Consider the following 22823-nt stretch of genomic DNA (forward strand, 5'->3'; position numbering starts at 1 on the left):
TTATTACCATTAGTAAACCTTACTACCACCAAAAAACTTTAAAAATACTATGTTTTGAAAGATAAATGTTAAAAATACCAACCAACAAACTGCCCGTATTATTTTTATTTTTTTCAGAATGGGGTAGGTCCAGTCTGCATCTGCTGACTAGACTGGACTGGACTCCAGAGGCATTTTAGGTGCTACTGTCTGTCTCTGGGTCCTTCTCTCCCCCACTATTTTACTTGCTGCTGCCTGTCTCTGGGTCCTCCTGTCTCCTGCTCCTCTCCGTGCCCTCCACTCTCCTGCTGTTTTGGATTCTGCTGTCAGTCTCTGGGTCCCCCAAACCCCTCTCTATTGGTGGGGGAGTGCCAGCCATGCTGAGAGAGAGGAGGATCTGCAGGTGCTGAGAAATCAGTTGCCTTGCACAGAAGGACACTCCAAAAAGCCCCATAGACTCACAGGACGTTTGCTGGGTTGTTCCATCAGCTTCACATATTTGTGAAGTTTTTTTCCAGTTCATGTTCTACTATACTTAACCCTTAAGTATTCATTGTCAGGCTGCATAAACATCTGATGGATCGACACAATCCTGCATTGGTCTACTAACCCCAAAAGGTCCGTTGGAATGAGAAAGAACTCATTTTTGAAGAAAACATTTTATGAGCAGGGTGGGAAGTGAAACTTCAACCTTTGGGCTACATTTTTTCCACATCAATGACTCCCAGAGAAGTGAGACAGAACTTTTCTGTATTCAAGGGCTTTCTTATTCATCCCAATTGAATTGAACTGCATAATTAAAGCACCTCCATCACCACTATTGGTGCATCAAAAGAGGGTCCACTCTAAAAAGACAAAGGCTGGAAATTCAGGAGAATTGGAGGCAGGAGCTGAGGTATTCATGCATGTAATTGGTTTTACTGATAGATTTTGTATCACAAAGAAAAATTGTCCCTCAGGATACGCCATTTCCAAGATTGCGAAATGTCTGTACAATGTACCATTCCTATCATGTTACCTGAACCAGCAATCCTGATCAATAACCTTCTGCCCCTCAAGAGCTCCAGACACCAGAATTGTTATCCATCAGGTATCGATCGCCGTCACTTTTGATAGTAGTTTCCTCTCTTTCGGCACCATTGGGAAAAGGGATATAGAACAATTATCAATGACACTCAAAAATGTAAAAGCATTAATGACTGGGTACAACCATCACTGGTGAGTTATTTGTGGCACGCCTTGAATAATTGTTTGCAGCTTAGTCCTTCCATTTTCTCATATGGTGCAGGTATTGAGAAATCAGTAGCTTTGCATGAAAGGATGATCCATTTTACTCATTTGCCACCAAATTAATAAATGGAAAAAAAAGCCTGGGCTGGGAATAGCATGAGTCGCATATGTGGCAGGGTGAAATTTCTGCCTGTTAATGAAGCACAGAGGAGGTTAACTTATCAGGATCTCAGGGCCATATCATTTCAAGAATGTTGCTGGACGAAGGAGGTTGAGGGTTGGAGTGGAAGCTTTAGAAAGAGGACGGAGCAAGGGTTTAATTTTGATATTTTATTGTCAACACACTGTTAAAGGGCTGAATAGAGTTTTGAAAGACGCACTGAAAAACCTAATTCAACAGAGAGGGAAAGATGCATTGTTGTTACATTGCCCCATTGATGTTTCGATTTTTGAAGTGCTCCTTGATGTTCTCCTGAGGGTGTGGCCTCCAAGTACAGTGCTCTCCTCCTCCCCTTTCTCTCAGGTGTTCCTCAACTCTCCCCCTTGTCTTCAAGTCACAACAGCAAGCCTGCCACTCCATACTGCAACACAAATGTTTTGAGGTCAGGCAAAAACCATAGCACTAGCAAATCTTTGTCAGTCTTCTTTTTAAAAAAATTTAGAGTATCCAATTTATTTTTTCCAATTAAGGGGCAATTTAGAGTGGCCATTCACCTTAGCTTGCACATTTTTGGGTTGTGGGGGCAAAACCCACGCACCACGGGGAGAATGTGCAAACTCCACACTGACAGTGACCCAGAGCCGGGATCGAACCTGGGACCTCAGCGCCGTGAGGCAGCAGGGCTAATCCACTGCGCCACCGTGCTGCCCTTTTGTCAGAGTTTTCTGAATTCAATATAGCAAATAATAAAAATTAAACAGCAGCCTAAAAGGGTAAATAAGACCTTTAAATGAGACTACTGCAGAGTCCTTGATGCTTGTTAGCACCATGATTTACTGAGTGGGTTTTTACATGGTAAGTCAGCTGCAACGGCAGCCCTCTGACTCAAAAGGAAGCTACAAGCATATGGCTCTTTATTTAAATATTAAATGGGTGATTTGAATCCTTCTACAGAGTGCCCTGATCCTCTACACAGGACCATTATCTAAAATGGAAGGCACCTCTGGGCTAAATGAGAACACACATATGTTGAACCTTTAGACTTTTTAAGCATCCCATTTGCAGCAATGGGATTGCATTTCTAAACAAAAGAGTTTGGAATTTACTTTCAGAACTACAGAACTGAGTCAGCATATGCATTTTGTGGGCTGAGTTATAATTAATTTTGGATTTAATATGCAATGTTCTCATTATAATACATCTGCAGAGTAGCTCCAATGTCAGCTAGTGTTGGTTTTGTTTGCTTGTAATGCTGTTTTTTTTAATGTGCTGTAAACATTTTGTCAACGATACTTAAAGAGACCCATGAATTCAAAGCAAACATCAAGTGGAGAAGAAACAGCCCAAAAGTTAATTTAAGGATTGTTTATTTCAATTATTTTAATGCTTTTTAAAAAAAATTATTTTCGGGATGTAGGAGATGCTAGCATTTTTATTGACCATCCCTAATTGCCCTTCAGAAAGTGGTTCTGAGCTGCCTTGAACCGCTGCAGTCCAAGTAGTGTAGGTACACTCATGGTGCTGTTAGGGAGCGAGCCCCAGGATTTTGACCCAGCGGCTGAGAAGGAATGCCAATATATTTTCAATTCAGGGTGGTGAATGGCTTGGTGTTCCCATGTAGCTGCTGCCTTTGTCCTCGAGATTGTAGTGGTCGTGGGTTTGGAAAGTGCTGCCTAAGGAGCCTTGGTGAGTTCCTACAGTGCCTCTTGTAGACAGCATACATTGCTGCTACCTTGCATTGGTGGTGGAGGGAGTGGATCATTGTGAATGTGGTACCAATCAAGTGGGTTGCATTGTCCTGGATGGTGTCAAGCGTTTTGAGTAATTTTGGAGCTGCACATGTTCAAGCAAGTGGAGAATATTCCATCACACTCCTGACTTGTAGATGGTGGACAGGCTCTGGGGAGGCAGGAGATAAGTTTCTTGACATGGAATTCAGAGCCTCTAATCTGCTCCTGTAGCTACTGTATTTATATGGATAGTCCAGTTGAGTTTCTGCTCACTGGTAACCCCAAGAATGTTGTAGTGGAGGATTCAGTGATGCCAATGCCATTGAATTTCAAGGAGAGGTGGCAGACTCTCTCTTTATAGAATCTTAGAATTTACAGTGCAGAAGGAGGCCATTCGGTTCATCGAGTCTGCACTGACCCTTGGAAAGAGCACCCTACTTAAACCCACACCCTCACCCTATCCTCGTAACCCAGTAAACCCACCTAACATTTTTATTGAACTCTAAGAGCAATTTTAGCATGGCCAATCCACCGAACCTGCACATCTTTGGATTGTGGGTCAAAACTGGAGCACCCAGGGGAAATCCACGCAGACACGGGGAGAATGTACAGACTCCGCACAGACAGTGACCCAAGCTGGGAATCGAACCTGGGATCCTGGAGCTGTGAAGCACAGTGCTAACCACTGTGCTACCGTGCCGCCCTTATAAACTCAGCAGGTCGAGCATCATCTATGGGGAGAACAATCTTTTTCAGAGCTGGCCAATATAAACCAACCTTGCCGTCTGCACCACAAACAAATCATAATATCTGACATGTCGTGAAGGGCTCGTCAGGGATTTTAACCCAGGACCTGTCATATGCTTATTTGTGGGGGATTAAACCCTTAAGTGAGAATCATACCCCTAGACCAACCAACCCACCTTGTTGAAGATGGTCCTTGCCTGGTACTTGTGTGGCGTGTATGGCACTTGCAACTTATCAGCCCAAACCTGAATATTGATAAGGTCTTGCTGCATTTAAGCACAGACTGATTCAGTGTGTGAGGAATTTCCAATGGCACTTAACATTTTTGGAAACATCTCCACCTTATGATGGGGAAAGTTCACTGATGAAGCAGCTGAAGGTGATTGGGCCTAGGACACTACCCTGGTGCACACCTCAATGATGCCGTGGGACTGAGATGACTGACCTCCAACAAACACAGCCATCTTCCTTTGTGATGGGTATGACTCCAACCAATGAAACAGCGTTCCCCTGATACCTATTGACTCCAGTTTGTCTGGGGCATCTTGATGGTGCCCTGAGTCAAATGCTGCCTTGAATTCAAGGGCAGTCACTCTTACCTCACTTCTTGAGTTTAGCTGTTTTGCCCATGTTTGGATAAAGGCTGTAATGAGGTCCAGAGCTAAGTGACCCTGGCAGAACCCAAACTAAACATCAGTGAGTTTTTTTTTGCTGGGTAAGTATTGTTAGGTTGCACTGTTGATCACCCCTTCCATCACTTTATAGACTAAGATGTGGAGATAATGGCATTAGACTAGGATGGGCACAGTAAGAAGGGTGAGGAAGGAGCTGCGCTCTGAAAGCCAGTGATTCGAAACAAACCTGTTGGACTTTAACCTGGCATGGTAAGACTTTTTATAAACTAATGGGATGGTAGACGGGCAGGCTTGGAGGGTGGAAGGACCTGTTCCTGTGCTGTACTTTTCTTTGTTCTTTGTTCTTTGTAATTGGTCGGTTTTGGATTTGGCCTACTTTTTGTGTACAAGACATATCTGAGCAATTTTCCACAATGCAGGATTGATGCCAGTGTTGTAGCTGTACTGGAACAGCTTGGCTAGGGGTGTGGCAAGTTCTAGAGCACAAGTCTTCAGTACTATTCCTGGAATATTGTCAAGGTCCATAGCCTTTGCAGTATCCAGTGCCTTCAGTTGTATTTTGATATTACGTGGAGTGAATCGAATTGGCTGAAGTCTGGCATCTGTGATACTGATGAAATGCGGAGGAGACCAAGCTAGATCATCCACTCGCCCCTTCTGGCTGAAGATTCTAGCAAATTCTTCAGCCTTATCTTTTGCAGTGATGTGCTGGACTCCTCCATCATTGAAGATGGGGATATTTGCCCACTCCACTAACTTGTCTACATCCTTTTGAAGTGTTATACTGTCCTCCTCGCAGTTTACAATTCTTACAGGTTTTCTGTCTTACACAAACTTTGAAATTGTCCCATCCACACCAAATTCTAGATTATTAATATATGTCAAGAAAAGCGAAGGTCCCAATACCGACCCACAGGGAACACCATTACAAATCTTCCTCCAACCCAAAAAATATCCAATTACCATTACTCTTTGTGTCCTATTGTTCAGCCAATTTTGTACCCATGTTGCTTCTGTCCCTTTTATTCCATAAATTATAACTTTCTCACAAGTCAGTTGTGTGGCACTGTATCTAATGCCTTAAGAAAGTCCACGTGCACTACATCAATACCATTAGCCCCATTGACCATTTCTGTTACCTCCTCAAAATCTCCAGTAAGTTAGTTAAAAATTATTTTCCCTTTAGAAATCTATGCTAGCTCTTCCGAATAAATCTAAATATTTACATATGGCTACGAATTCTATCCCGAATAATTGTTTCTGGAAGCTTGCCCACTACTGATGTTAATTGGGCTGGCCTATAATTTCTAGGGCTATCTTTACAACCATCTTTGAACTAGGATGTAACATTTGCAATTCTCCAGTCTTCTGGCACATCTCCTGAGACTAGAGAAAACGGGAAGATTATGACCAGCACCCTGCAATTTCCATTTTCACTTCCTTCATTATCCTTGGATGCCCCTCATCTGATCTCGGTCTCTTGTCAGCTTTCAGTACTGACAGTCTTTAATAATTCTTCCTTATCAATTTTGAACCCTTTTCGGGGCAGAGCTGCCTCCAAGTCTTGGGTAGCACCTACCTCTTTGGTAAAGACAGATGCAAAGTATTCATTTAATACTGCACCCATGTCCCCAGCCTCCGCATGTGAATTCCCTTGTTAGTCCCCAATCGGCCCTGTTTGGCTTTTTACCACCATTTTACTATTTATATGCCGATTGAAGACTTTTAGATTCCCCTTTATGTTGGCAGCCAGCCTTTTCTCATACTCCCTCTTCATTTCTGAAATGTGTTTTTTCACCTCTCTTTGAAGTATTTCTGAAGTGTGACCATTGCTGTAATGTAGGAGACGTGGCAAACAAGTTGTATACAGAAATCCCCCACAATCAGAATGTGATAATGACCTGATAATCTGTTTTTGTAAGATTAATTGAGGGATAACTATTAGTCAGGGAATTGGAGATTATTCACTGCCCTTCTTTGAAATTATATCATAGGATCTTTACTGCACACCTGAAGGTGCCTCAGTTTTTAATGCCTTATCTGAAACACCCCTTCAGCGTTCTGAGGAGAAGCTGTTTTTCTAACCGTAGTTTTTTATAAAGGCTATCTTTTTATTCGCAAGAGCTTCTAGATGCTTAGAAAAACAGACAGCCTCTTTAAAAAAAATTGGAGTGAGGAAATCAGCTCCTCCTCAGAATTACTGGACACATTTAGAGCTATATAAATAAATAATAGTAATCCTTCTTTTGAAATTGCCTGGACCTGTCAATGAAAAGGCTTATAAAAAGCTATGGTCGATGAAATTGAATGTAAACAATGCAGTTCAAAGCTTTTAGGATTCTAAACTTGCAGAGAGGCTTCAATACTTTAAAGGGAAATTCAATTGACTGTGAAACAAAACACTTCAGAGGGTTCTACCACATTAATGGCAATATTTGTACCTTCATCTCACATATCTTCATTGTTTATTTATTTATTTACATTTTTTGGGGGGGGAAATTGGTTTAAGACATGGCAGGAGATCTCAGACCCATGTCATGCTCCTCGTGTGCGATGTGGGAGCTCAGGGACACGTCCACTGTCCCTGGCTCCTTCACGTGCAAGAAGTGTGTCCAGTTGCAGCTCCAGTTAGACCGCTTGACGGCTCTGGAGCTGCAGATGGACTCACTTTGGACCTTCCGCGATGCTGAGGACGTCGTGGATAGCACGTTTAGCGAGTTGGTCACACCGCAGGTGAAAGGTACTGAGGGAGATAGTAAATGGGTGATCAAAAGACAGAGCAAGAGTAGGAAGGCAGTGCAGGTGTCCTCTGCGGTCATCTCCCTGCAAAACAGATATACTGCTTTGGATACTGTTGAGGGAGATGGCTCACCAGGGGAAGGCAGCAGCAGCCAGGTTCAAGGCACCGTGGCTGGCTCTGCTGCGCAGCTGGGCAGGAAGAAGAATGGCAGGGCTATAGTGATAGGGGACTCAATTGTAATGGCAATAGACAGGCGGTTCTGCGGACGCAATCGAGACTCCAGGATGGTATGTTGCCTCCCTGGTGCAAGGGTCAAGGATGTCTCGGAGCGGCTGCAGGACATTCTGGGGGGGGAGGGTGAACAGCCAGCTGTCGTGGTGCACATAGGTACCAACGATATAGGTAAAAAACGGGACGAGGTCCTACAAGCTGAATTTAGGGAGCTAGGAGTTAAACTAAAAAGTAGGACCTCAAAGGTAGTAATCTCAGGATTGCTACCAGTGCCACGAGCTAGTCAGAGTAGGAATGTCAGGATAGATAGGATGAATGCGTGGCTCGAGAGATCGTGCAAGAGGGAGGGATTCAAATTCCTGGGACATTGGAACCGGTTCTGGGGGAGGTGGGACCAGTACAAACCGGACGGTCTGCCCCTGGGCAGGACTGGAACCGATGTCCTGGGGGGGGGGGTGTTTGCTAGAGCTGTTGGGGAGAGTTTAAACTAATGTGGCACGGGGATGGGAACCGATGCAGGAAGTTGGAAGGTAGTAAAACAGGGACTGAAATAAAAGGCAGTAAGGGGGAAAGTGTAAGGCAGAGAAGCCATAGTCAAAAATCAAAAAGGGCGACAGTACAAGGTACAGTGACTGAGGGGAGCTCAGTGAATAGGACCAGGAATACTAAAAGACATAAAACGGGAAGTGAAAACATTAATGGTAAGTGACGCGGCAGGTTGTTACAGGAAGATATGGGTTCGACGACAAGGAAAATTAGGAGAAAGGTTAAGAGGAAATATAACTTAGGAGAGGTTACTGATTGAGGTGTTAAGATTAAGAACAGAGGTAAAAAAGCCAACATAAGTGTACTTTACCTGAATGCTCGTAGTATTCGGAATAAGGTAAATGAGTTGATGGCGCAAATCATCGTGAATGACTATGATTTAGTGGCCATTACTGAAACATGGTTAAAGGATGGTCACGACTGGGAGTTAAATATCCGAGGGTATCAAACTTTTCGGAAGGACAGAGTGGATGGTAAGGGAGGTGGTGCAGTTCTGTTATTTAAGGATGCCATCCGGGCAACAGTAAGGGATGACATCGGTGCTATGGAGGATAAGGTTGAATCCATTTGGGTGGAAATCAGGAATAGTAAGGCGAAAAAGTGACTGATAGGAGTAATCTATACTCCTATTAGTAACATTATGGTGGGGCAGGCAATAAACAAAGGAATAACAGATGCATTTAGAAATGGTACAGCAGTTATCATGGGGGATTTTAATCTACATGTTGATTGGTTTAACCAGGTTGTTCAAGGCAGCCTTGAGGAGGAGTTTATAGAATGTATCCGCGATAGTTTCCTCGAACAGAATGTAATGGAACCTACGAGGGTACAAGCGGTCCTAGATCTGGTCCTGTGTAATGAGACAGGATTGATTCAGGATCTCATAGTTAGGGATCCTCTTGGAAGGAGCGATCACAATATGGTGGAATTTAAAATACAGATGGAGGGTGAGAAGGTAAAATCAAGCACTAGTGTTTTGTGCTTAAACAAAGGAGATTACAATGGGATGAGAGAAGAACTAGCTAAGGTAGACTGGGAGCAAAGACCTTATGGTGAAACAGTTGAGGAACAGTGGAGAACCTTCCAAGTGATTTTTCACAGTGCCCAGCAAAGGTTTATACCAACAAAAAGGAAGGACGGTAAAAAGAGGGAAAATCGACCGTGGATATCTAAGGAAATAAGGGAGAGTATCACATTGACGGAAAAAACATACAAAGTAGCAAAGATCAGTGGGAGACTAGAGGACTGGGAAATCTTGTGTTGTGTTCAGTTTTGGTCTCCTTACTTGAGAAAGGACGTACTGGCACTGGAGGGTGTGCAGAGGAGATTCACTAGGTTAATCCCAGAGCTGAAGGGGTTGGATTACGAGGAGAGGTTGAGTAGACGGGGACTGTACTCGTTGGAATTTAGAAGGATGAGGGGGGTTCTTATAGAAACATATAAAATTATGAAGGGAATAGATAGGATAGATGCGGGCAGGTTGTTTCCACTGGTGGGTGAAAGCAGAACTAGGGGGCACAGCCTCAAAATAAGGGGAAGTAGATTTAGGACTGAGTTTAGGAGGAACTTCTTCACCCAAAGGGTTGTGAATCTATGGAATTCCTTGCCCAGTGAAGCAGTAGAGGCTCCTTCATTAAATGTTTTTAAGATAAAGATAGATAGTTTTTTGAAGAATAAAGGGATTAAGGGTTATGGTGTTCGGGCCGGAAAGTGGAGCCATGATCTCATTGAATGGTGGAGCAGGCTCGAGGGGCCAGATGGCCTACGCCTGCTCCTAGTTCTTATGTTCTTATGTTCTTATCTTTGAAATTGACATTGACTGTCTTTAGGCTGCAGATGTGAAGATTTTCACTTTACTCTCAGAGAGCTTTAATTTTGAGATGCTGACAGACTGCTTAATGTGTTAAAGGTTGCAGTTGGGAAGAACAGCCAAATGGCCCAAATCCCAGGAAAGACACCCACTTGAGCCCCTCCAGCCCAGCACAAGCCTCCCTGACTCCCACCTCCCATGAAGGACACCCCTTGGCACACTGAAGGCAATTGTAGGGAGGGTACTCACCCTCTTTCCACCCATCGATATGCAAGGTGCCAGGTTAGCACTGCCAGGGATCAGGGCCTGAAGCAGATGATAGGGGGGGACTGGGGGGCTGGGGGGATGAGGGGGGATTGAGAGGGTAAAGGTGAGGACTGATAAGGGGGCCTTTGCTAGCGATTAGGGTGTAGGGCTTTGCCCCCGATCTGGGGGAGGAAGCTGCAGCGGCACTCTGACATTCGGGCACCCTTAAGCGCACCTTGTCAGAGAGATTAGGCCCTGCCCCTTTCAGGTAGAGTGAAACCCTGATCATCTTTAAAAAAAAATGATCATGTGGCATGAAATGTCACATAAACCCTGATCTTGCTAAAAAATATATTTTGTTTGTTCAAAAAAAACATTCAGAGTGCCCAACTCATTTGTCCCAAGTAAGGAGTAATTTAGCATGGCCAATCTACCTACCCCGCACATCTTTGGGTTTGTGGGAGTGAGGCCCACGCAAACACGGGGAGAATGTGCAAACTCCACACTGACAGTGACCCAGGGCCGGGAACGAACCCAGGTCCTCAGCGCTGTGAGGCAGCAGTGCTAACCTCTGCACCACCATTCCACCGCTTAAAAATAATTTCTAAGTGCCAACGCATGGCACATCGGGTTCGCTCCTGCAGCCATTGGGAATCACTCTGGTGGGAGCACTTCATCTTCATTCAGGATAATTGCACCTGTTAACTCTGTTTCTCTCTCCACAGATGCTGCCAGACCTGCTGGGATTTTCCAGCATGTTCTGTTTTTATTTCAGGTTTCCAATATCCGCAGTTTTTTGCTATTATATCCCAACAAGTTTTCCGAATTGTGGTGGTCTGCTGTGTATATCTTGGTGGTCCAGAAGGGGCAGGCCCTGGCTTTTGAGGATATATTAAAGCATGGGGCATCGTCAGCCATGGAAGATGATCAGGAAACTGATGACCAGCTAAAGAATTTGGAAATATTCACATGAAAAATGCAATGACATAGGCCTAAGAGAAGTTCAGGTGGTGCTCATACAAACAGGATTCAGATGACCCTTCACTCATCATCCTACAAGTCAAGTAAAGGTACACTTTCAACTTCTACTGTTGCAGTTTACTTCAGTTGTGAGCAAGCTGCAGGATCAAAGAAGAACACTGGCATTTCCTGATAATACAGACAACATGCCTAAATGGGTGGAAGCCGAGTTGTCCATTTTGGGGGCATTCAAATGTGTCTATTTGTGGACACTCTGTATTGATATTGCAACGGTCGCCGCTGACAGACTAACACTCATTGATCAAGCTACATCCATTCCTGTTACAGGAACTGCAGCAATCTGACTCCATTGCCACCAACTGAATGGTATTCCTCTTCCCGACAACCACACTCTCACTCATAGCTATTTGTAAGGCAACTGAGGTGCAGTGTACTCACTTTGCTGGAATGAACAATATAATTCATGCTTTTGCGGTACTGCATGCAGGTTCTCCAGATGACCCAATAGCTGCTGACATCCCCTGCGGCATCTCGCCAGGCTTGACGGGTTAGGCCAGGAGGATTCCTCCTCCTGTGCCTGGGCAGGACAATCTCTTACCTTTCCCACTTATCCTTGAGAAGAATATGCAGGGATTCATCACTGAACCATGTGGCAACCCAAAATCTCCCTTCTGCCTTGACAACAAGTGCCTTGTTCCTCCAACCTTCAGAGTGCCTACTTCACTGAATAATAGGTATTCTCCCACTGTCAGGTCTGGACTGTTGACTGGGTCTTCAGGGAATTCTTGATCTTCAGTGCAGCCTGGGACTGTAGTGCAGGCTGTGTCTTTACTGTTGGTTGCATTGTCAGGGCAGGCTGGGTCTTCAGGGCAAGCTGGGGTTTCAGGGCAAGCTGAGTCTTAAGGGCAAGCTCGGTCTTTAGGGCAAGCTCTTAATTAATAAGGGGATCAAGGGTTATGGGGAGAAGGCAGGAGAATGGGGATGAGAAAATATCAGCCATGATTGAATGGCGGAGCAGACTCGATGGGCCACATGGCCTAATTCTGCTCCTATGTCTTATGGTCTTATGGGTTTTTAAGGCAAGCTGGGTCTTCAGGGCAGACTGGGTGTTCAGGGTAAGCTGGGTCTTCAGGGCAGGCTGGGTGTTCAGGGCTGGCTGGGTGTTCAGGGCAAGCTGGGTCTTCAGGGCAGGCTGGGTGTTCAGGGCTGGCTGGGTCTTCAGGGCAAGCTGGGTCTTCAGGGCAGGCTGGGTGTTCAGGGCAGTCTTGGTCTTAAGGGTAAGCTGGATTTTCAGGGCAGGCTGGGTCTTCAGGGCAGGCTAGGTCTTCAGGGCAGGCTTGGTCTTAAGGGCAAGCTGGGTCTTCAGGGCAGGCTGGGTCTTCAGGGAAAGCTGGGTCTTAAGGGATGGCTGGGTCTTCAAGGCAGGCTGGGTCTTCAAGGCAGGCTGGGTCTTCAGGACAAGCTGGGTCTTCAGGGCAAGCTGGGTCTTCAGGGCAGGCTGGGTCTTAACGGCAAGCTGGCTTTCCAGGGCAGGCTGGGCTTTGAAGGGAACCTTAGTTTTTTGGACTGTCTGCAACTTTGCTCTGAGTACTGACAGGCCTCTAATAATGGCAGCAATATCTTCAACGGTGCAGCCTGCCTCCATTCTGGAACAAGGTGGTCTGCACACCTGTTGGTATTTAAATTATCTCTCAGAATGAGATGGACATTCAATCATGTGGCATCTACTTCTGGTCTCAACAGCACCATCTGAGGTCTCCATAGAAAATCCTGGCCCTGTAGAGGATCTGAGAACACACCAACTTCTGACTCAGAGGCAAGAATCCTACCGACTGAGCCACTGCCAGTACAGCTGCCAAAACACAGCAGCACTGTGATCGCAACCTTTTGCTGTTGTTAGACAGGAGTCACGTGGTCAATGTTTGAGATAGATGTTGACATTTTGCAATAATATAAAACTGTTTTACATCATTCCTGATTTTTATTGCAGTGGCTTCAGTTCAGGAAAGATATAAAATTGAGGGCCAAAGCACTCTCACCCATTTTATACTACCACACAAAGTTAAAACCCACATCATTGTAACTGCAGTTTACAGCTACAAAATAATAATAATAATATGAATGTTAGTTGCTATCATTCCTTATTTCTAGTGGTAGTGGAGATCAGAGAGTTTTCAGTCTGATCGCTGCGAAGGGAAGGTGATAGGAATAATGACTTGAAGCCCAATTGTTCAGAATGATGCTGCTCGTACAAATCAAGCCAAAAGAAGGTGGTTTTGAAATATAAAGGATTTCATCTCAAACTGCAAAGAATACGGGGAAACAGAGGCCCGATTATGCAGGCAAGTTACTTTTGATTTGAAGAATCTCAACTGATTATGGCATCTGTTTCTCAGAGGGCGTGATTAATAATTAAAATTTCCTGGGCTGCAAATCTAACTGTCATACAGCAGTGACAGCACTACATATATTAGTAGAACTGCTGCTTAAATTTCAACAAAAATAGCATTTACATTTTAAGCCTTGAAAATACCCCTTTAGGTTTTAATGAGTGCGATCTATCGGCCTCGTTGCACCAGACGTGAAAATGAGTGGACTGGTTAGATAGTGGGAAAGGCTGATATTGGGAACCATGACGGGCGCGATTGGTTTCCGATCTAACGGGCTCGCTCCGTTGGCAAAATCCTGATGCTGCTGCAACATGGCGAAAAAGCAATTATCACCAATTAAACCCAATCTCCATATCATTAACGGGAAGGACCCCCTATCAAACGACCAACCGTGGGCCCAGCGAGCAGTCACATGGGTGCCATTTAGTATACCTATTTATAAATGTGAAGCTACCAGAATAACTGCTGCGGGGATCCGAGGAGGTGAGCAGCTATCTTTGGAACCGGGAAGTCAGGCCTGCGACACTGGGGCCATTGCCACATTGCGTGGGGGGGGCGGGGGGGGAGCTTCTGGGGGGTGGTCAGGATCAGTCAAGGGGGCGGGCCGCCATCTGGGTGGTCACACCCAGGGCTGGGGTAGGCGGTGGTCCAGTGCTCGCGGGCCCAGCATGCCACCCCACTCAGATCGTTTATACCCATAATGGGGGCGACTCCAGCTGCTGCCTGTCTGTCCCACCAAACACCGCCGTGACAACCACATCCGTGCTCATGTGGTGAAGGTCGCTTTAACTCCCACTGACTGTGGCAGTCGCTGACTGCACAACTGAAGGCTATTGCTAATGGAGAATTGGCAATTCTAGTAATGTGAGCACTTCACAGCTCCCAAGTGGAAACACCCCTCTCCCACGGGCTTCATTCATGGCCGGGTGTCCCTACAGAGGGAGCATGCTGAGTCCACTGGCATCATTATGGCCTTCCATGCTCAGTGGGCACCGCAGGGTCTGGGGTGTTTTATAGACCCCTATGACCACATTTTGGGACTGGGACTGGGACTGGACACCTCCATCTGGGACTCGGTCACCCCACCCAGTGCATGCTGACCAGCACCTGGACAACGTTGCCAACCTTCTCAGCCATGGCCTGCTGTGACTGGGCCACTCTGAGGAGCGCCGCTGCAATCTCCAGGAGCCTCTGGCACATGGCTGCCTGTGAGAGGGCAGCCCTGTCCTGGCCCTCTGCCCCAGCCTGCACAAAATGCCCAGGCCTTGGACACTCTGACCCATATCCGACACCGTCGCCCCCATTGCCTCCACCGTGGACGCCACCCGTGCGGTGTCGGCCTTGGTGGCACGCATAACCAGCACCGCCCCCTGCTTCTGCACGTGGATGACTCCTCCACCTGCGCCTGCTGTTGCTGGATGCCTACCTTCATCCCCTCTTGTGGTATCTGGGCATCTTACTGCTTCTGCACTGTGGCTGGACTGGATGTTCCAGGAGGCCGGGACCCGTCTGGACGGCAGCTGGTTTCTGGGGCTGGCCCGCCCTCTGACTGCCCGGCCCCTTGGCTTCTCCTATCTCCATCTGTTGTACCGGACCAACTGTGTGGTGCGCACCAGATAGTGTCCCAGGAGCCTCTTCACTAATGTGCACAACCGAGGCGATAGTCTCTGGGATGGTGGAGGGTGTAGTAGACAGCTGTGACGGAACATCCATGTCCTCCTCCGACCCCAGCTCTGGGGTGTCCTGAGTCTCGGGCAGAGGGCTGGTGTTCGGGCTGTTCTCCCCGTCAGTGCTCGGCCGTCTGGGGGGCACCAGCTTTGGCACTGGCTGGTAACGGGGAACTCCGGATGGACTGGCCCCGTCGCTGGCAGGTCCTGTAAGACACAAACGGCATGTATGGGTAGAGAGCGGGCCGGGGGTGTGCGGGGGGGAGGGGGGGTGGGAGGGGGGGGTAGGGGTGAGGGGGATGTGGGCAGAGAGGGTGCAAGTTAGGTGGGGGAGGGGGTAACTGGGGGGAGGGGGTTGTCCACCCATGTGTCATGGGGATCTGCAACTAAGAAGGGTCCCACTTGAACGCCCGCCGAGGTGACCCTTCCCTCCGGGCTGCCGACCACGTCCAGTGCCCTCTGCTCCGGCACGGTGAGGGGCCGCAGGTCTGGTGGTCCCGCTCCAGTCTTCTCCCGTTCCCAGAGATTGTGCATTGCCTTCTGGGGGGAGGGGGTTGAGGGGGGGGGGGGGGAATACAAACAACAACAATGTTAGACGTTCCGACGCATGCAACCCAGGGCTTGGGAAGATTATGGCAGCAGTGGCCTTGGCACCCGGCCATTGCTGCTGGCATAGGTGCAGGGTGGGGTTCGGCGGTCTCCCATGGGGGTAGGGGCCAGGTTGCGGGTGTGTGCGGGGGCGGCGGGGTTGGTGCCAGGGTCACAGCGCTGCCTACTCACCCTGCCATCCCTGAGGGGTTTGTGCAGTTTCTTCCTGCACTGCATGCCAGTCCGGACAACGTTGCCCACGGCCCTGACTGCCTCTTCCACGTGCACCCAGGCATGGTGAATGGTGGCGCCTGGTGGCCTTTGTCCCGGGCCGAGGTACAGAGTTATCCGCATTTCCTCCAAGGAGGACAGGAGGATTTCCAGCTCAATGTCCCTGAACCGTGGCGCTGTTCTCCTTCCAGCCATCTTGCTGACTGAGACGGTGTGTCTGGGCGGATGGATCGTTTAAGTAAGGCTGTGACGTGTGAGCCTCATGTGCGGCAATCATGGACCCGGCAAATCCAGCACCGTATTGCATGGAACCGGTTGCGAACCATGTAGCGATGGTTCGAGCCCATTTAAAGTCGCTGAATCGGTGCAGCTGTTTTGCGCCGTTTTTCCTGTTGTAAAATACCACGCTCCCATGTCGGCGCCAGCATTTAATCTCAGAATCCAGCGCCAGATGATTGACCAGGTTTTTGGCCATCTGCTCCAATGTTTCCTTGAGCAAATATTATTTGATAACATTCCTGCAAAGTGCATTCAGATTATTACGAAATTAAGGCACTGTGTAATTGCAGCCTGTTGTTACTGAAGGGGTAATAGAGGTAATCGAGGAGGAACAATCAGAGGAGGTGTAGTAGAAAGGGGTATGGGAGGATGGAAGCACCGTCCAATAGGCTGTGAGGTGAGGGATAATGGGAAAGTGTATCAGAGGAGAGCTAATGGGAAATGAGGTGTGTGAGAAAGGGATACAGCAGGGTATGGGAGGAGCGTGTATGGGCCAAGGGAGTATGGGGAGAAATGGTACAAGGTGGAGAGTGTATGGAAGGAGGGAGGGGGGGATATGAGAGAAGGGTGTGAGAGGATGAGCCGGGCAAGGGAGGTGGAGGATGTTGGATGAGGAGATTATGGAAAGAGGAAGGTATGGAGAAAGTGGGTACAGGATGTCATGATATGCAAACATGCAGCTAATGAACACTTAGAATAGGACACGACCAATGAGCAGTCAGGACACTCAGGGGTGGTATCTCACTATAAAAGGGATGAGGCACTCACACCCTGCCTCTTTCCACCGACCAACATCTACAGAGTGAGACAGGCCAGTGGTCCACGCATCTCAATAAGAGTATCATGCGGGAACACTACCCCATCCCGAAGCGGGAGGAACTCACGAGTGAGATGGCACACGCGCGCTTCTTCACCAAATTGGATGCATCACAGGGATTTTGGCAAATCCAGCTGGAAGAGTCCAGCAGAAGGCTCTGCACCTTCAGCACACCTTTTGGCAGATACTGCTACAATCGCATGCCATTTGGCATCATCTCGGCATCGGAGATATTCCATCGCATCATGGAGCAGATGATGGAAGGCATTGAAGGGGTTTGTGTGTATGTGGACGACATCATCATATGGTCCACGACCCCTGAAGAACATGTGTCCCGTCTCCAGAAGGTATTCCGCCGTGTACATGCCAAAGGCCTAAAGGTAAACAGGTCCAAATGTTGTTTTGGCACATCGACGCTCAAGTTCCTAGGCGACCAGATCTCACAGCATGGTGTGCGCCCGGACACAGACAAAATCAAGGCCATAGAGGCGGTGAAGGTGCCTGAGGACAAAAAGGCGGTGCTGCGCTTCTTGGGTATGGTCAATTTTCTGGGCAAGTTCATTCCAAACATGGTCACACACACCACGGCCCTACGCAACCTGGTGAAAAAATCAACTGCCTTTGAGTGGAAGGTGGCACACCAGACAGAGTAGCCGGAGCTGAAAGCCAAGCTCACCACTGCACCAATTCTGGCGTTCTTCGACCCGGACCGGGAGACAAAGATATCCACAGATGCGAGTCAGGTTGGCATCGGTGCGGTGTTGCTTCAACGAGATGACACATCATCCTGAGCACCAGTAGCCTACGGATCAAGGGCGATGATGCCCACTGAAACCAGATATGCACAGATTGAGAAGGAGTGCTTGGGTCCTCTCACCGTCGTCCTCAAATTTCATGATTATGTCTACGGCCTGCTGACATTCACTGTCGAGACGGATCAAAGGCCTCTGGTCCACATCATCCACAAGGACCTGAACCACATGACGCCTCGGTTGCAAAGAATCCTGCTTAAACGTAGGAGGTATGACTTCAACTTGTTGTACACACCTGGCAAGGAGCTCATCATTGCTGATATATTGTCCCGCTCCATCCCCTCGCCCAGTGAGCCTCTGGAGATCATCCAGCACATCGAATCGCAGGTGCAGTTGTGTGCTAGCACTCTCCCAGCGACAGATGAGAAGGTAGTTCTCATCTGTGATGAGACAGCCAGAGACCCCTTCTTGCAGCACGTCACCCACAACCTCACTAATGGCTGGCAGAAAGGGCAGTGCCCACAATTTTACAATGTGAAGGACGAACTGACGGTGATTGATGGTATCCTCCTCAAGCTGGACAGGATTGTCATTCCGCTCAGTCTCCAGAGCTTGGTGCTGTGCCAGATTCATGAGGGACACCTGGGCGTCGAGAGCAGAACCCGGCAAGATGTCCTGGCTGATGCCAGGACATCACGAACATAGTCCTGAACTGTGCTACCTGTCAGCGGTTCCAGCCAGCGCAGAGCAAGGAGATGCCCAAACAGCATGACATAGTGACCTCTCCGTGGTCCAAGGTTGGTATCGACCCCTTTCATGCGAATGGTCGCGACTACATATTGATCATCGACTATTTCTCGAATTACCCTGAGATACCGAAGCTCCCGGACCTCACCTCTCAGACCGTCATCAAAGCCTGTAAGGAGACGTTCTCAAGGCATGGCATCCCAATCACCGTCATGAGCGACAATGGCCCGTGCTTTACCAGTCGAGAATGGTCCACGTTTGTCAGGTCATATAATTTTCAGCATGTCACCTCCAGTCCGCACTATCCGCAGACCAATGGAAAAGTCGAGAAAGGGGTGCGCATTGTGAAACAGCTCATCTGCAAGGCCGCGGAGTCTGCTTCCGACATACACCTTGCACTGCTTGCGTACAGGGTGACTCCATTGTCCACTTACATATCGCCGGCTCAACTCCTGATGAACAGGGACATGCGGACGACGCTTCCAGCCATACATCTGCCCAACCTGAATCACCTCCCGGTGCTGCAGAAGGTGCAGCAGCTCAGAGACCATCAAAAGCAGGGCTTTGATGCCCATTCCACCGATCTGACCATGCTAGCCCCGGCAGACGCTGTCAGGATCAAGATAACGGATGGTGGGTGGTCTGCCCCGGCTGTCGTTGTTCGACAGACCGCGCCCCACTCTTATGTTGTATGTATGGCTGATGGCTCCATCGTGCAAAGGAATCGACGGGCACTGCGCAAAGTTGCCTGCCCACAACCACTTTCTCCTCCATTTCCGTATGTTGAATTGCCACCTCCTGATACCTCACACCACGAGGCCACCAGTTAGGCTTCCATCCTGCCTGTCAAGGTGCCGTCGTCCCCTCCGCCACCTCTCCGGCGATCGACCAGGATCAGACGCAAGCCTCAGAGACTGGACTTGTGAACGTTTGTTTTGTTTGCTCTGTTCTGTTGTCCTCCGTCAGTCACGTTAGACAGGTTCATTCACATGTAAATACATTCACATATGCCAACAAAACTTAAAAAAAAGGGGAGATGTCATGATATGCAAACATGCAGCTAATGAACACATAGAATAGGACACGACCAATGAGCAGTCTGGACAGTCAGGGGTGGTATCTCACTATAAAAGGAATGAGGCACTCACACCCTGCCTCTTTCCACAGACCAATATCTACAGAATGAGACAGAATGTATCCTCAGCACCACACCCCAGCACATGGCTTAGAGCAAGGCTGGTTCAGTTACACTGAATTACTACAGTTAGATTAGCAGAGAGTCGAACTCATTGAGAACTGTGCTAATAGTTCAATAAAACAGATTGAACTCACTTCAAAGTCTGGAGCATCTTTTACTCAAAACTGCATCAAGTGGCAGCTTGTGTTATTCCAAATTACATAACACAACAATAACCACAAGTGAATGACGGCGTCGGGAAATCAGCCCATCAGAGGCGGTGAATCGCGGAAGCCCCAGAGCATAGGGTATCAGGTCCGCTAATGATATGCCTACTGTATTTTTATCCCTCGCAGCTAGCGATGCATCTACGCCATTTTCGGAGTGTCGGAGCATCCCGATTTGGCGTCAAACTGCTGTCTACCCCGATTTCGGCATTGGAAGATTCTCCGCCAATCCCATTTTGCGATTTTGCTGTCGGCAAGCGGGGAATCGTGTCCCTGGGCTTTGAAGAGCACCTTAAAGATGAAAGAGAGATAGAAAGATGGTGAGCGTTAGGAAGGGAATTCTGAGATTAAGTCTGGACAACTGAAGACATGAACGCCAATGGTGGAACAATTAAAATTACGTACAAGGTGCCAGATTTCGTGGAGTTTAGAGATTTCGGACAGTTATGGGAGTGAGGGAAGATTACTGATATAAGAAGGGGAGTGCACCGGTGGGGGGGGGGGGGGCAGATTTGAAAATTCTTTCCCTAGACTCCTTTTTCTCTCCCATTAATTGTCCTCCTGTACCCCATCTTCTCTTAACTCCTTTGTCTGCACTCTCTCCTTCTCTAGACTTTTTAGTCCTGAAGTGCATCAAATTTCAGCAACTCTTAATAAATTACGTGTTAAAGAAAGAAAGAGACACCTAATGCCAGCATGGCACAACATTTATCAAATTGCTATCTCAGTGATGCTTTTTGAGCCAGAATCAAATAGTCCAATGAGTCAGATTTACAGAATGTGATTTTGGAGCAGTATAGAATGAACAGTCACAAAGAGATATTCCAATGGGAAGTTTCTGAATTTTGTTTCAAGAGCTCATTGATACGATTCAATCTATGCTGCCAAATACTAGTAGTACATGAGCTCCACACATGTGGGAAGTCAGCCAGCCTCTGCAGGTGGAGTAGCCATTCTTCCAAATAAAGCTACAGCCCAATCGACAGCCTCAGGATCCTGCCACCATTCTTAATTGAACATCTGTTGCACCACCTCCCATTAGAGCTGCTGGTCAGTTACAAGCAAGCGGCAGGCCAGGGCACAGAAATATATTTTTTTGAAAAGGGCATAAGATTCTGCCCAATGTATTTACCTGTATTTTCCTGAGAATATTAATATCACCTCCGGTTGATGGAAAATTGGCAAAATTGAATATCAACTGTTTATTAAGGAGATTTAAAAACTAAAAAGCAAGAATTTCTTTCAGAAGTCTTCATCTGAACAGGTTTGTGCAGTTTTTCTTTTAGTTCCCTTAATTCAACCTGGACCATAGGAATTTTGTGTGATCTTCTATTAACACTCTCCTGGCTCATTTTCAATGTCACAGTCGTTACAAGAGCTGTTACAGAAGACATTTGTCACTGTGCTTCAAATATATTTCACAATGCAATGCTGCATTTTCATTTGATGTATGCCATGTTTTAACCAATGAGGCAGTTATGAAGTGAACAGTAGCAGTAAAGGTACTGGATAACTAATAAGAAAAAAACCTAGAGAAATCCCAGATGCATTGCATATTTCGACAGAAAAATACTTACCACAAATGTCTATTTTAACTGCATAAATTTATACAATAGAGACAATGAGGCAGAAACAATATTAAGTGTGAAGTGAACACCAAAACAATTTATATTCCATTGTTAAATAGGAACCTGAGTGTGACTTTGTTGGTGTGCGGTATTTTCTATTTTAATAAGATTAAATTGTGGTGCTTTTTATTTTAATAATATATAATTGTGATGGTTTCTACTGAGATTTTAGTAGCTATAAAATAGATTTTGCAAGGAAAACACTTGCTACATATTAATAAATGAGTGCCCCACATGGAAAATTACTTTCAGTATACTGTTTCATATCTGCAACAATAATTATATAATTAATCTGAGGAACATTAAATTGAAAATGCACCCTTTTTAGCAAATCATCGTCTCGAAAATTTGTCTGTAGGTAAAGTATATATTTTTTGTCAGTTCTAAAATAATAAAACCCCAATTTTAAGAAGTCCTTATTCTAAATCACATGCGAGCATTAACAAGAGCTGGTACTATGATTTGAACTGTTTATAACAAAAACTAGAATTCTACAAATTGCATAATAATTTCCATTTATTCTGTGAGGACTGACTAACAAGGAAAATATTGTGTGATATGTATAAAGGATAATACATGTGGACAAAGGCTACAAGGACTGCCCCTGAGATTCTAGGTTATGATCCCAGGACTTGTCACTCAAATCTGGCAAATAGTTAGCAGTGAGTTTTATAGGTTCTTTATAGGTTCTGAACAATGCTTTTAATGCTGTACCCTGGGATGGTAGTCCCAATAGAAGAGTGTTCGAGAACTTCAATGTAGAGAAAATCAAGGTAAAAATAGACACCACCCTAATTATAATGCAGCCTTGGGAACCAAACATTTTCTATGTTATACAAATGCCTGCCATTGTGCGTGTCCCATAACATGGTCTAAAAGATAATATGAAACAGAAATATCTAAGAGTCTTTGAAATTGATATTAGAACAGCTGCCATAGCCTTCAAAATGGTAACACATTTACTTCAGAAGGACAGATCTGTGCTATCAGTCTGTCACAATTATAAGCAGATTTTCCACACAGGTGTCATACATTTGTTTACATGTATATTTTGCCTAGGTCATGTTATAGAACATTACTTTTCACAATGTGATATGCCACTGAGAGCATAGTAATGGATTGCTCTGTCTCCCGTTCTGGTCAGGTATTAATTCAACTCTGTTCTTCAGCCTGAGAGTGATTAATGAGATGAGAGAATAAAATACTCCACCTGCCGCAACAAGTACAAAAACTGAATTAATGAGAAATATGAAAATGAGCTTTATCTCCCAACCTAGAATGGAGA

At 46.6% G+C, this 22823-nt stretch overlaps 1 long non-coding RNA gene across 1 annotated transcript in view; it reads right to left on the reverse strand.

The window, feature by feature from the left end:
* Positions 1-1524: 1524 nt before the first annotated feature.
* Positions 1525-22823, reverse strand: part of LOC140430030 (uncharacterized) — a 152908-nt gene continuing 131609 nt past the window's right edge. The window contains exon 3 of the long non-coding RNA XR_011949286.1: positions 1525-1790. This is a non-coding gene — a long non-coding RNA (uncharacterized lncRNA). The remainder of the gene's footprint in view (positions 1791-22823) is intronic.

Source organism: Scyliorhinus torazame, chromosome 9 (assembly GCF_047496885.1).
Source record: "Scyliorhinus torazame isolate Kashiwa2021f chromosome 9, sScyTor2.1, whole genome shotgun sequence".
Lineage (NCBI taxonomy): Eukaryota > Metazoa > Chordata > Chondrichthyes > Carcharhiniformes > Scyliorhinidae > Scyliorhinus > Scyliorhinus torazame.